The sequence below is a fragment of the Arachis hypogaea genome, chromosome 6 (assembly GCF_003086295.3).
Source record: "Arachis hypogaea cultivar Tifrunner chromosome 6, arahy.Tifrunner.gnm2.J5K5, whole genome shotgun sequence".
Lineage (NCBI taxonomy): Eukaryota > Viridiplantae > Streptophyta > Magnoliopsida > Fabales > Fabaceae > Arachis > Arachis hypogaea.
Window position 1 is genome coordinate 17,786,831 of NC_092041.1, and position 14,927 is coordinate 17,801,757.

Consider the following 14,927-nt stretch of genomic DNA (forward strand, 5'->3'; position numbering starts at 1 on the left):
ACACTACTGGTTAAATTTCTATATTTTTTAATGTATTTGTATTTTTTGTAAAAAATCCTTTTGAGAACTTGAACTCGGTGTTCTTGACTGTGTGCTTACAAACGTCAGCATCAAATATTGACTTTCCAAAAAAAATATATTATGGAGTTAGGTTATATTTTTAGTTTTCTCTATTTAGGGTCATGGGTGATGATCGTTCAGTTAATGACTCAATGGACTCTCAAATTTGGATTCTGATATTCTTCCACATTGTTTACAGTGCCGTGTTCTCACTTCCTAGTTCCTACTGTTTCCACGTATATAAGCTAGATATAATCGAGTCAAACCTGATCAAACCAAACATTAATTAGTTCAAGTATTAGTTATGAAAGTGTAAAGTTCAAACCAACTCAATTAATTTAATATTAATTATAAAATAAATAAAATCTAATAATATATATAAATTTATTTTATAATTTTAAAATCTTTTAAATTATAATAATTATTTAAGTTTGAATTAACCATGTTTTATTATTATTATTATTATTATTTAGATGAATGTTTTTTAATTTTTCTTTAATTTTTTTGAATTTTATTTTCAATCGAATATCTAATTACTCGAAACTAATTCAATCCGGTAGTTCGAGTCAATTTACTAGAAAATAAAAATCACAAATCGAAACTAATTTAAAACATATTAGAATATAATCAGTTCAATTTTTAATCTTTTTTTAAATTCAAACGAACTCGAGTTGTAAATACCTTAATTGAAATTAATTATTAGCATAAAATATGTATTGAAATATAAAATTATATATTAAAAATAAATTAAATAACATATATTTATACACAAATATATAATGACTAATTTTAATTATTAATTTTAGTGTATAAATATTTTTGAAGTCCGTCGAAATGTTGTTGAGTCTCACAAATTTATGTAATTGTGGTGAAATATGCAATCCCTTATGTCTGTTGCTATGTGATTCTGAATTTCAACGAGAGCAAAGTAATTGCTATAAGAATAATGCTATTTAATTGAGTAACTACACTATTACACTAGCACCTACTCTTGTTAGAAAATGAACCACGAGGAGAAAAGCGTAAAATTTACACAATTGTTATAAAAAGAACATAAAATATATTAGTAAAACAACATAGATCATTATTATGTTCTAATTAAATTTCTAACCAGAATAAAGTGATAATTGGTGATGTTATTCTATTTTAACCAAAATTTTTTAAAGAGATTCTTAATGGATAACTATTTTATCCAAATTAAATTATTTCTGATACAGAGATATAAATTGATAATTTGTGATACTCCTTTTAAAATCAAGTCACCCAAAATACCGAATTAAATGTGAACGCTCAATTTGTTTAAAAAAAATTTAATTATTCTATTAGTTTCTATAATTTTATTAATTTTTAATTAAATTTTTATACTTCTTTTTTTTAATTAGGTCCTTACACTGTTTTAATTTTGTAATTAAGTCTTTTTTTGTGTAAAAAATATTAGAATTAACTAAATATTTTTTCGCAAATTGAAGTTATTTATAATTAAAAACTTAATTAAATTTTTGACCGCATGTATTTTGGTAAAAATATTATGTTAATTTTAATATTTTTAACATGAAAATAACGTAATTACAAAATTAAAAGTAGTAATCAAAATTCAATTAAAAGAAAAAATATAAAAATTTAATAAAATTATAAGAACTAACAGAATAATTAAATTAAAAAAATATTAAAAATACAAAATGAATTTTTCTAACTAAAAGAATGACTAATGACCCACAAAACAAATATAAAGATATAACACACCATTTTTTTTCTAACACTCATTGTTTTTTAATTTCTATCATATCAAACTAAGCTAATCAAAGCTATCTATTTATATAATTCATAGGTAAACTTACATAGCAAATATGACAACTTATAACAGTATTATCTTACATATTTGTGAGTTGTAAGTTGATAATTTTTGACCTTTAAATTAGTCAAACTTTGCAACTAATATACTTTCTAGTAATAGTTATGTTTATCAACTTGTATTATCATTTTTTATTTATAGACAAATCAATATTGATTTTTAATTCATGACAATAAAAATAATTCTTTCTTAAAGTTCCATGCTGCTTCTATTTTAAACCAAATTGCTTAATTATCAAAATATTTACAGTCTCTTTTTATTTTTTTATTTTTTCTTTTGAGTCAATAAGATTAAACACTAGATTCTTTGGTTATTAGGTTTCCATATTATACTATGAAATCACTTTTTTTTTTTAATTTAAACTGATGATAAAATGAGACACATAAATAATTATTTCTCTAATACTATAAATATAATAATTAAAAAAAATTAATAATATACATGAATTAACTCCATATATATAATTTACAATAGAACATAATAGTGCCATGAGATTATATAATTGACCCTATTTAGGTGTTATTAAGTTGATAAAATAATATTTTTTTAAATAATTTTTTTATTTTTAGTGTGTTTGGTAAATTTTTAGTAGTAAAAATAAAAACACAAAAAAATATAAAAAAATTATTTTTTTTAGGTTTAATTACTCTGTTGTTCCTATAGTTTCGTATAATTTTTAATTAAGTCCTTATATTTTTTTCTTTTTAATTGAGTCCTTGCACTAATTTTTTTTCAATTAAGTCTCTTTTAGTAGTAATTAGCTTAATTTTATAGGGACCCAACTAAAAAAAAAAATTGGTATAGGGACCTAAATAAAAAGAAAAAAAAGTGTAGAGACCCAATTAAAAAAAATTGGTGCAAGGACTCAATTAATAAAAGGAAAAAAAGTATAGGGAGCTAATTGAAAATTTTGCAAAACTATAGGACCAATAGAGTAATTAAACCTTTTTTTAAAAAGCTACAATTTACATATTTTTTTAAAAGATTTTTTTCTTAAAAAAATATTTTTTACATAATAAATAAAATAAATAAGTATTTTTATATTGTTATACCCAAATATAATTGATAGAAAAAAAATTTGTATAAGATATCTAACATAAATTTACTTTTATTTTTTTATAAAATTTTTTAAAAAAATAAATAAATAAATTGATTATGTATAAATTAGTCTTCCTAGCTAATTACAGTTCTTTCTGGTTGAATAATAAATAGGGTAAAATACGTAAAAAACTAAATGTTTGCCAAAATTTCGGGAATTTTTCATTTTATAAAAGGCTATGTTAAACTCCCAATTTGTATTTCTGTATAAATCAAATTGAATAAACTCGATTTAAGCAAACACGTACTACATGCAAATTCTGATTCACATGTAAATCAAAGCTAATAGCTTCGAATTTTACACCCACTAAATAAATCGAATTCATTAAAGCCGATTTACAATGATACGTAGGGTTTAGGATAAATTTGATACTATTAACTTTAATTTACTAGCATGGGTGGCCTTAACTAAATCGAATCAAAACTACTCATAAGGTGTATTTATCTAAATCTTTTACGGTACTCCTAACATCTTTTAAGTCGTTTTTTTTAATTGTTTTGTATAAAATAAAATATTTTTTTGTGGTATAATTTAAATAAATTTATTAAAAAAATATATTTATTCAAATTTCAAATGTACCACCCTAATTTTTAGCACTTCATGATTGTACTAAAAGTTTAGCCGTTACTTACCTCTAACCCTTTTTGTTTTATACTATCTTTATTTAATATTGAGCCTTCGCGAATACGAATCAGAATTTCAATCAAGAAAACGAAAGGTCTTTACTTTAAAACTCTTAATCACAAAAATACATATATTCACATAGCAATATATACATAGACTTATTTCAAGATTCTCAAATACAAGTCATACTCCTCTAAAAATCAAAGACAATAAATGGCGAGAGGAAAGTCTAAGGCTAAACCAACTACAGAAAATACGGATACATATTTACATATAACTCCGATGTTTAGTCACGGTTCCGTGCCAAGAATTCTTGAACCTGTTGCTGAAAGAAACATCTGTAGGAGGTGAGAACGTCGTCTTCTCATGTTATCAGTAGAAAAGTGAATGCTGTAAAAATACAGAATAAATTACAAATAGTTAATTCATGTCCCAAGACAGTCCTCTCTATTGAATCCTTAAATTTTTTCCTAAGTCTTACTTATAACCGTTTAAATCCCTTTATTTAAATTACTTTACTTAAATAAACAACCACAATCAAATGTAAATACACAAATAATATGATGCATGTCTTTTCTATGCAAGCCATGAGCTCATGCGTCGGTTGTCTACCCGCAACCCGATGTTACTCGAGGTAAATCCTGAATATGGTTCCTTTATTGTGTTAATTAGACACCTTGGCATCACGGTTACCCGTGTCAATTAGACCTCATCATAATAACATTTAATGTGTATCACAGTAAAAAACAGTGCTATCAGTTAGGCAAACATTCTCGCATTAGCAATCTCAGGCTATCAGTTAGGCGAGCACTTTCGCATTAGCAACCGTAGGCTATCAGTCAGGCAGACATTCCCGCATTAGCAACCTTAGGCTATCGATTAGGTGGGCACTTCCGCATTAGCACTTTGGCACAAGACCTTTTTAACATACACTTTTCAAGTATCTATCTTTTTCATTCTTTTTCATTCTTTTCCTCTTAAGAATCTATTTTCTTCATTAGTTTTCATTTCCTTTTTTTTATTAAGCCTCCACATCACCAATTACATATCCACACCTCTGCATCACCTACATTATTCACTCATCTATTATAATCTTAAATCGATTAGTTTCTAAATAATCAAATTTCGTAACGTTTAATAAAAACTCTTTTTCTTAATAAATCGAACTCAAACTATAACTTAAAACAAAAATCTTTTCTCAGTAGATTAAACTTAAAAAATAGTACTTTTCTTAATAATTTGAAAATCAACTATGTTGAACCCTAAATCCAATTTTTTTTTAAATAATACTTTAAGCAAAGTCTCAAAATTTTGTAAAATTTCTACAGCATTTCTTCTAAAATTCGAATTTTACCACCTTTCAAGGGTCCCTACCAAACCATCCTTAATTCTCTAAAATCCTTCTAGATAATTTAAATGAATCAAATTCAATACTATGAATCCATTTTTAATTCTCAAATATCACTTTCCATTTTAATAAAATTCAGCTCTCTTTTAGTTCTTTTACTATTTAATCAACCCAATAATTATTAATACATCAAACCAATATTTTCTCAAACTCTTTCCAATGGTTTCAAATCCAAGTCACTTCTTAGTATAAATTTATAATAATTCAAACTTTGAATATAAAATTCTTTTCTCAATATAAGTAAATATGCAACCAGATCTTTTTTAACATAGGATCATTTTCTTAAAATAGGTTTATAAATCGGATTTCCAATGAAATATCATTTCTTAATATAAATATATATAAAAATCAAGTTTTCAAAACAAAATCACTTTTTTGTTTGTTTTTACAAGAATACAGGCAGAACCCTTCCTCAAAATTCGACTTCACCATCCTTACGGGCTTCCTCACTTTCATAACTTCTCGATAGTTTAACCAGCCTTCCATCAGCACTTTTCAAACACAAGGTTCTCAATAATCGACATATGATTCCAATCTTAGTAAAATCATTTATATAATAACATCAAAATCAATTACTATTCACTTTTTCAACCAAAAACTCAATTACAATCATAGCCAATCATTCATAGCAAAGAAATCCAAACTCAATAACATTATAATTACTAACATATTTGCAATTATTTATTATATTTTTGGACATTCTTAAATTGAAAACGGTTAATTATTAAATAAAATTCCATACCTCCGTATAAAATCAAAATCAACAAAAGCTCCGGAGAAGCTTTCTGATCGAGTTGTTGAAGAAGAAAGCATCAGAAATCGTCTATGCTTCCTAGAATTCTAATTGGCCAAACTCAAGGAGAAAAAGATCTACGTCACTGTCAGCTTCTACTGGATAAAAGTAACTTCAATATGTAGAGAAGGAGGATACAGACACTTTTACCGGTGGTTAAGGAAGAAATGAATGAAGTATAAGTGTTGATTAATGGAAGTAAGGAAGCACGAGTCATTTGTGTTTTATATATATAAAGGCAACGTGGCTTGGTTTTAAATATAGAGGAGTGTTAGGACTACTAAAAATATGGTTTTTTCGGACGAATTTTGAGACGAAATTAAAATAAATTTCGAACAAATTAGAGATAATTTTTTTTTCAAACAAAATTGGGCCGAATTTTTTTGTCCCAAAAAACTTTGTTGCTAATTTACATTTTGTCTGAAATTTCGTCTAAAATTTTTTTCAGACGATTTTGTGACAAATTTCGAATAGGCATTTATCTGCTAAATTTCTAACTATTATGATGTATTTTAGACGAATTTCAGACAAATTAGCTAACATAAAGACAACGTATTTCAGACAAATTTCAAACATAAAAATATTGATTTCTATACAAATTTCAAACAAAAAATATACTTTATTATAGACAAATTTCTAACGAATTTAGTCAAATATAACAAATTTTTTTCGAACAAATTTTAGACAAATCAAATATTTCTTTTCAATTAAATTTCAGACAAATTTAATTTACATGAATTTACGTATTTGAAACAAATTTCATACAAAACAAAAAATTATTTTCGCACAAATTTTCTACAAATTTAATATAATATTTCAAATAATTTTTATACAAAATAATTTGCTATTTAATATATAAATAATATTTTATAAAATAAATTGTATTCGATTTACTTTCTATATTAAGACCATCATAATCATTTTTTCATATTACATCAACGAAATTATAAACACATAATAAAGTCATGAAAAAGCCAATTACCATAAAAGGATTAAAAAAATATTTATTATTAAAATATTTGTCCATAAATGTAATCAAACTAAAATAAAAAAATAATTAAACTAAAACAAATAAAAAAAGCCTTTAAAAAGGTCAAATATCATGAATAAAATAAAATGTACTAACTAATTCACCTAAAAATTTCTTAATCTAAATCAGAAAAAACATATACTTGAGACATCAATCACTCATGTTATCATCCTCATCATCACTAGAGCCTGTCCTAATCTCATCATCCGCAAGAACAGACATGGTTGAAGGAAGTGGGAGATTCAACTTTTTATACAAAGCATGAAGTGTCTTTTCAGAAGAACTAATTTTTTTCTGTTGAGCTTTTAGTTGACGTCCTTGATCCTTTAACTTATGCTCAGCATCATTCAACTTAACATTTTGCTCTTCATTGATCATTTCTTGCTCCTTTGTCTTTTCTTTCTACATGTGAAGTTCTTCCTCAATATTTAGATTGTTTTTGGATGTCTCTGAGCAATTTCTGAAATCCAACTTTGAAAAGAGATCTAAATCAAAAGCAGCTTTCTTTTTCTCCTTTGTCACAACTTCATTCTAAATAGTGTAATCATCGGGTATATCTAGGTCTTCCTTAGATGCCTCAACATCTCCCTCATTATTCAAGGATAAAGCTATTTGAGAAAGTTCTGTCTTTCGCTTTTTAAATTCGCTCTGCAAAACCAATTAATTTTAATCACAACTAAATATACCATAAACAAATACTAACATATAGTGAAAATTATTTTTAAAAACGACAAAAGAAGAACAAACTAGCATCACATACAATCACTTTCTCAGAAGTGTAAGTACAAATTGCATGATTCTTTTTCTCTGTTATTATTAAGACATGGAGTGTGTTTGGGAGTTACGAGGAAAGGAGAGGTAACGTTAAGGGTAAGATGAATTATACTAGGGATTAACATGGCACTTGTTTGGGAGTTTAAAATAGACTGATGTTGGGTTATGAAATCTCCACTTTGTGTGAACTCTAAAAGTAATTAGACGGAAATTGTTGGGGGAAGTATAAGCCTTCTTCCCTCTCTTCTCTTAAATCTTACTTACAAGCATACACACCCTAAAGAATGTCTTGTCTGAAGCAGAAAGGCCACTGATTGAATTTTTAAAAAGAGGACTGAAAGATAAGCAAAAGATATGAGAATAGATTGAGTGAATTAGATGAGTGAATTATAACAAATTTTAAGAGCAAATCAATATAATTATATTCACAAATAAATAGATTGAATGACTCATTGAAAATTGTATTTTTGAAGGACTTTGAACCTAGGTAAGAAAAACAAGCGCTCTGTTTTTGTTAGCTTGTATTGGTAAACATGAAAAAATTCTTAAGTTCTGAACTCCTTAAATTTTTGGAGAAAAGCCAACCAAATTCAAATAATTTATTATGTGATCAGTTTTAGAACATAATATTAGAATTGGCAAAACAAAATGTAATCACAACTAGTAAAGTAACCAACATGACTTTATTAAAATTGAAGTTAATCATTAAGCAGATAACTTATCGAAATCGGTTATCCTCATTCCATTCTTCCTAATAAAAATTAGAAATTGAGCACAAGCACCACTTTTGCATTGAGCTGCTGGTCCATTTAGATTGAAAAATTGTATTTGCTGCATTTGTGTCCTATTGGCTATTAATTAAAGACCTTATAAACCACTTATAATTCAAAATTTTCATTTTAAAAAGCTAATTAGCACGAGAAAATATTGATCAAATTTTTTTCTTAGTAATGGTTAGTATTTCTTTCTTTCTTTCTTTCTATAATCATGTTGATTAATTCAAAATGTTAGGGACATAATACAAGCACAAATCAAAGAAGGCTTTAGAACAGTGACACAGATTGAAATTATTAGCATGTTTGTCAAAGACATGTGAATTTCAAGTTAAAAGTTCTTATGAAAAATTTGTAGCAGCATCAGAACTTGTTCAACAGATTGGCCAATAAAAGCCTTAATAATAAATACATAACATCTCTTAAACCTCAAACTAAATCTAGTAATCTACTATTAAATATTAATAGAAAAACAAATTCCATCGTATTAATAAGTTTAAGACTCGCTATTAGTCAAAAGGGAGAATAATAATATTTTGCTGGGAATAAATTTGTTACTTATTGTTAGAGAATTATTAGAATCAATTTAGATCAATTAGTATAGTTTAGTATATTTGTATATTAATTGTAGGATTCTATCCCTTTATTGCTCTGATTATTTACCACCTATAAATATTCCTTATATATTGTACCTTTGATCACAACTCAATAATACACTTTTTAGATTACTCTCTTAGTCTCTTGTTTCTAACATGGTATCAAGAGTCTAAAGTTCTTTTTTTTCAATGAAATTCTGTTCATAGCCTCCTTGTTTTTCTCTTCCGATAGTGCCTTTTTGTTCTCGTTTTTCGATCTGTTTTTGACGCTTTGATTCGTCACCTCCGTCATCATCGTATTCTTCGTTTCGCCAGCTTTCCAACGCCGCTGAGATCGCCGCCAGACGCCACTGGACGTGCCTGCACGCGCCACCGGAAATCCGCTGCTCACCTCCATTGTTTCCTTCCAGAAGCTTCAGCAGCCGTTGATCTTGGTGCAGATCCACGCTCCTGGTGCTGCCACGTGTCGCAACGAAGGCCTCCTTGGTATCTGCCGACCCGCGTACGACCCGACCCGCGGTTGACCCGCATTCCACGTCACCGCTAGCGTGTTCCTGTCACTCCTCTCCTGTGCTGCCACGTGTCATTATCTCGCTGACGTGGCGCTAACGTCACTGCTGATGTGGCGCTGACGTGGCAGACAAGCAGGACACTCCCTAAGGTTTTTGTGAGCTCTTTCCGATTTTGCACTCCGATTTCTCATTTTCTGCTCCGAAATTGCCATTTTGTCTCCTCTCTTTGATCTTTGTGACTACTATCATGGAAACGCCAGATATTTTTGCTGCCACTGATAGAAAGGGTAAAATCTGTCGAGACTGTAACCATTCTGGGCACCTCTTCCCCGACTGTCCTTTTGTTGAATGTCGCACATGCCACCAGAAAGGTCATATTAGCTACCATTGTTCACAGTTGTTCTGCCGTTACTGCAAGCTCTCGGGATATTTAATTACTGCATGTCCTACTTGCCCACCACGTCCTGATCCACTCAACTCGTCTCCTGTCTCTCTTTCTGATATTGCATCTCTTCTTCAGCGTCTTCTCTCTATTTCTGGTAATATCCCTGCTGTTTTTTCCACCCCTCCAGGTACTTCTAAATGGTACGTTGACTCGGGTTGCTTTAATCACATGTCTCCGTTGCGTAATATTTTCTCGTCCATGTCTACCACTACAAATGGACCTTTTATCAATACTGCAAATGGCTCCCTCTAGCACACAACACACAAGGGTTCTATATCCCAGTCAACTCTTAATCTTCTTGATACTTATTATATTTTCAAATTAAATTTCAATCTTATTTCTGTTGGACAACTTGTTGATCTCGGTTTTGAAGTAACTTTTTTCGTTTCTGGTTGTCGTGTACAGGATCCTCGGACGGGACAAATCATTGGGACTAGACGTAAGGTCGGAAGGTTGTTTGAACTCGAGAATCTTCATATTTCTCATGTACCAAATCTCTGTGCTGCTTCTTCTCCCTCTACCCTCCACTTATGGCATCAGCGTCTTGCCCACACCTCCTTAGGAAAATTGCGTCCTCTTGTGTCTCAAGGTGTTTTAGGTTAGGTTCCAAATGAATCTTTTGATTGCATTTCTTGCCAAACTGCCAAATAACCTGCTTTATCTTTTCACAATACTTCATCTCTTGCTTGCTCTCCTTTTGATCTCATTCACTCTAATGTTTGGGGCTCCGCTCCCACTGCCTCTATGGGCGGAGCTCGATACTTTGTCGTTTTCATTGATGATTATTCCCGTTTTACTTGGGTTTATTTGATGACTAATCACCATGAGTTACCTCAGATCTATATCAACTTTGCTTCTATGATTAAAACTCAGTTTTCCAAGGTCATTAAGGTTTTTTGACGTGATAATGCTATGGAATACCGTGATTCCAAACTCTTAGCCTTTCTCGTAAAATAGGGTACTTTGTCTAAGTTTTCTTGTCCTGGTACATCTCAACAAAATGGTAGAGCTGAACACAAACACCGTCACATTCTTGACTCCGTTCGTGCAATACTCCTTTCTTCTTCTTGTCTTGAGCGTACTTGGGGTGAAGCTGTTCTTACTGCTGTTCATGCTATCAATAGACTCCCTTTTTCTATTCTTGGTAATGTTACTCCCTTTGAGCATCTTTATCATACCTCCCCAGACTATAGTTCTCTTCGAGTTTTTGGTTGTGTATGTTTTGTTCTTCTTCAGCCTCATGAACATAGTAAACTTGAACCTCGGGCTCGTATGTGTTGTTTTCTTGGTTATGGCACTGAACACAAAGGTTATCATTGTTGGGATCCTCTCTCTAAACGTATTCGTATATCTCGTCATGTTGTCTTCTAGGAGCACCACATGTTTTCTCGATTCTCATCCTTTGAGTCCATTCCTACTACTCAGTCACCTTTGTTTACTAACCCCAATGTTGATCTTTTTCCTAGTGATGATTCTACAGAGTCTATCTCGAGTGACCCTCCATAGCCTCCTGTTCTTCCGCCTTCTCCATCTCCCGATGATTCCAGACCGGACGATGATCCTGCTCCTACCGTCATGCCTCCTCCTCCCGCTCGTTCTTCTAGGGTAAGGAATCCACCTCCTTATCTTCTTGATTACCATTCCTTTTCTATTATTCTTCATCAACATGAACAAAAGACATTCAGAGAAGCCTCCTCAAACCCAAATTGGCAACAAGCAATGCAAGAAGAAATACAAGCACTTGACAAAGCTCACACTTGGGATTTGGTTGATCCTCCTTCTGATCAGGAAGTTATGGACAGTATATGGGTATACAAGATCAAGACTCGCTCTGATGGCTCTATTGACCGTTATAAGGCCCGCTTGGTTGCTCAAGGTTGTACGCAAGAGTATGGTATTGATTATGAAGAGACTTTTGCTCTTGTCGCTCGTCTTACATCTGTTAGAGCTCTTCTTGCCATTGCCGCGGTTAAAAAATGGTCTCTCAGTCAGATGGATGTGAAGAATGCATTTTTTTATGGGGATTTGAAAAAGAAATTTTATATGAAACCACCTCCGAGATATCCTTGTCCTTCTAATAAGGTTTGTCTCCTTCGTAAGGCACTTTATGGACTTAAGCAAGCTCCTCGAGAATGGTTTGACAAGTTCAGCACTACCATATGCAGTCTTGGTTTTACTTCTAGCCCTCATGAGAATGCTCTCTTCATTCGTAAAAGAGAACGTGGAGTTGTTCTTCTACTTTTGTATGTTGATGACATGATCATTACTGGAGATGATGTTGATGGTATCTCTGATCTCAAGGCCTCACTTCACCGTACCTTTGAGATGAAAGATCTTGGTTCTCTCAGCTATTTTCTTGGTCTCGAGGTCATCTCCACTGATGATGGCATCTATCTCTCTCAGGCTAAGTATGCTTCAGATCTTCTTGCTCGTGCTGGGATTACAAATAGTCGCACTGAGTCCACTCCTCTTGAGCCTAATGTTCGATTTACCCCTATGGATAGCACTGTTTTAGATAATCCGACTCTCTATCAACAGTTAGTTGGCGGTCTCGTCTACTTGACTGTCACCCGACCAGACATCGCTTATCTGGTTCATATACTTAGCCAGTTCTTGTCAGCTCCTTGTACTACTCACTATGCGGCAGTTCTTCGCATTCTTCACTATATCAAAGGCACTCTATTTCATGGCCTTTTTTTCTCTGCTCATTCCTCTTTGTCTCTTCAGGCTTACTTCGATGCTGATTGGGCTGGTGATCCCACTGATCGTCGTTCTACTACTGGTTACTGTTTGTTTTTTGGCGACGCTCTCATTTCTTGGCGTGCTAAGAAGTAAACGTTCACTGTTCGCTCAAGCACAGAAGCTGAGTATCGTGCCCTCGCTGACACCACTGCTGAGGCTATCTCGGTTCGTTGGCTCCTCGAAGATCTGGGTGCTCCTCAGTCGTCCCCTACTGATGTTTTTTGTGATAACCGCAGTGCTATTCAGATCGCCCATAATGATGTGTTTCATGAATACACCAAACACATTGAGATTGATTGTCACTTTGTTCGGCAACGTATCCTTATTGATGTTGTTCGTCTCATTGCTGTTGGAACACTAGATCAGACTGTTGATGTCTTCACGAAAGTTCATCACCCGACACGTTTTTGGACTTTGTTATCCAAACTCAAGTTGGTATCCTTAGCTCCCACTTGAGTTTGAGGGGGGATGTTAGAGAATCATTAGAATCAATTTAGATCAATTAGTATCATCTAGTATATCTGTATATTAATTGTAGGATTCTATCCCTTTATTGCTCTGATTCATTTACCACCTATAAATACTCCTTGTATATTGCTTAGATTTCTACTACAACAAATTTTAGGAAATTTATTAGTGTTCAAGCCATTTAATCTTTAAGTAGCTACAACATATAAATCAAATACAAAGCATCACATAGGCATTCAATCAAACATGTGGTGTGCAATTCAAAAATTTAGCATAATCAAGCAATTTTCAGCAACATTCAACTCATAACAGCCATAATCCAACATTTACAAGTTAACAAAGATCTAATAAACTAATCCTAACCTATCTTAACCACTTAAATCTACTAACAACATGCAAATTTTAACTAACTAACTAATTAAAAAAATAGACTGGAAAGCAGAGCAAAGAGAGAACCTGAGGTGATGACTAGGGTTCTTGAAGCAAAGACAGGGAAAAAGAACAAAGCTGAGTAACAAATACTGTTCACAAAAATTAGAACCTTGCAGAGGACGCACAAAGAGAAGAAGAGGCACGAACAATCTAGCAAAGGGGCAGTGTCTGAGGCTGGCAGGGGCACGTGTTCTGAGACCGGCGGAGGCGAACACATGTAGGAGGCGGAGCGGTTGTTCAGAAATGAAGGCTGGTACTTGGGATTGCGATTGACGATGATGGAGGTGGTCTGAGGTGTGAGATTGGAGGCTGGAGTGGTGGATGTCTGAAACTAGAGACAGGAGGCAGAGCAAGAGCGGCCAAGCACGAGCGGCAACGCACAGACAGAGGCAGAGCACGCAGAAGGAGCGTGAAGCACAAGCGACAACCACAGACCGGAGGCAGAGCACGCAGAAGGAGGGAGAAGGAAATGAAGAACTGACCATGAAACGGTGAAACCAAAAGACAGTTCTGATAAAAGGTTTGGTTTTTGGCAAGTTGACCTAGGTATTTTGTTGTGATACGAGGGAGAAGGCACTCAAAAACTAAAATTCCCTAAAACTAAAAGGCGGTTTTGATAAAGTTTTGATTTTTGGCACAAAATAAATAATAAGTGGCATTGAAATAATTGTGTATAGCAAATTTTTTAAAATTAAAATTATATCTAATTTTTAATATCAAATTAAAAAGGATAAAATTACAACAAAAATATATTCAATAAGTTATAGAATAAAATATTGATATTTAAAAGATAGATATTTTAAAAAATTATATCTAATAATAATTTAAAATATATAAATTTTGAATTATTATAATATAAATAATTAAAAGAATAAATTAAAAAATAATATGAGGTAACTAAAAAAATCAAAATTAAATATAAGATAGTATATAAAAATTTGTATAAGAAATTTAATATTAAATATAATAAAAATAAAAGAATAAAAAATAAGAAGATAGAATATATAAAAAAATAAAAAGATAGAGTTTCCCAAGTTTAACTAAAAAAAAGTAAAATATAATATACAATGATATAAAAAAACTAATAAAAGTATAGTCAATTTAGTTTTAAAATTTAGGATTGGATAAATATATTTGTTAAATTTTTTATTTAGTACTGAGTACGTACTACCTAAATTAAAAGAGTTATAGTGAATAATAGATTAATTTACTAATCTTATATTTTAATGGTTGATATATAATGATTCAATTAATTATTTTAAGATTGTAATTTATTTCATATTTGATATTATATAAAAATAATTATTAATAATAAAAAA